Source organism: Lissotriton helveticus, chromosome 12, assembly GCF_964261635.1.
Source record: "Lissotriton helveticus chromosome 12, aLisHel1.1, whole genome shotgun sequence".
NCBI lineage: Eukaryota > Metazoa > Chordata > Amphibia > Caudata > Salamandridae > Lissotriton > Lissotriton helveticus.
Window position 1 is genome coordinate 127,035,000 of NC_136073.1, and position 1,382 is coordinate 127,036,381.

At 51.7% G+C, this 1,382-nt stretch overlaps 1 non-coding gene across 1 annotated transcript; it reads left to right on the forward strand.

The window, feature by feature from the left end:
• Positions 1–645: 645 nt before the first annotated feature.
• Positions 646–717, forward strand: TRNAW-CCA (transfer RNA tryptophan (anticodon CCA)). Its single transcript has one exon. It is a non-coding gene; the product is annotated as a tRNA-Trp (tRNA).
• Positions 718–1,382: the final 665 nt, after the last annotated feature.

A 1,382-nucleotide genomic window follows, 5' to 3' on the forward strand; every position in this document is an offset into this window, starting at 1 on the left:
AGGCTCAACCTAAAAAGTAATGCAGTAGTGAGTACTGCCTTCAAATTCAGCAAAGTAGCAACATAGCACAGTGTGGGAACGAGAAAAGCCCTGTCTGTAAGTCTGATTTAATATGTGGCAGCATGATATGGAAAATCGAATATATGGTTCACTCACTGAATCAGAGTGCAGGTAATTGATGTCTGTCCACCAAGGCTGTGTGTGGACCAGTGAAGCTGGAAAAAGCCAGGTGTCTGCCAAAGTTTATTATTTGATGGATGGGGGGGGGCATTGCCTTCCACTGGTTCAGGGCAGCTAAGTGATGACCATTGACACAATTTACTCCAGAATCGTCCCTGCACTTGGGCTCCTGCGTGACACCCCCGTTAATCAAGTGGCAGGGAAACAGGGCGACACCAAAACAAAGCTACTGGCACTGACAGTCCGAGGGGCGGAGCTCTGCCTCGGGGCCCTCCAGGAGTGCAACTCTGTCAGCTGAGCTGATTGGATCTCGGCTGACTTGTGTGACAAATGTCTGCTCTTGCGCGCTGAGAGAAGAATCGTGTGTTTTCACATTCTGTCACACTTAGCAGAAGTATGATATATACAGCGCCTCACTGAGCTTCATAGTCACACATCAAACATCCTCGAAATTGTTTAACAGTTGACTTCGTGGCGCAATGGTAGCGCGTCTGACTCCAGATCAGAAGGTTACGTGTTCATATCACGTCGAGGTCACATAGTGCCAATATCGGCACGCACACCATCCCCCCAAACTACAAGAACCCCATCAAAATAATTGGACAAGACAACTTGTTGTTGGGAAAAAGTAGTCGCAGGTTTATTAGCATATCATTGCTAAGACATGGTGGGTTAACTTACAGATGATCCAAGGCAAGCCGCCCCTCGCAGCTTGCCACCTGATAGGCCAAGTAGCCCGCGGCCTTGGCCATACGGTGCTTAGCGGTTGATGGTGAGAGGGTAGCCCCTCACCTGTCCGGTGAACCATTGGTCCACCCTCTAGCTCACGCCCCCCCCCTACGAGGGGCGGAGCGTTCAAGCAACCCCCAGTTGTCCAGGTAACCAACCGCCCGTAGGATAACGGGGCGCCGTCGCACCCCCAGGGTCCACCGCACGGATCTCCCAGGGATAATAGGCCTCAGCACCCTTTGTGCTTCTGCATAGGGTACTCCTAAGTATCTTTCACCTCTGGATCATCATGTAACTCCTCCTGCAACACAAATAACAATTCATTAAATCATAGCAACCCCCCCGCCACTCGAGATGTAGGGCAAGCGGCAGGGAGGGCAACATCGAGGGCAGCGCGAACAAAAGAGACTGCTCGGAGGCGTGGAGGAGACCTAAATACCTTGTCCCCCCACGCCCCCCAATAAAGCGCGATG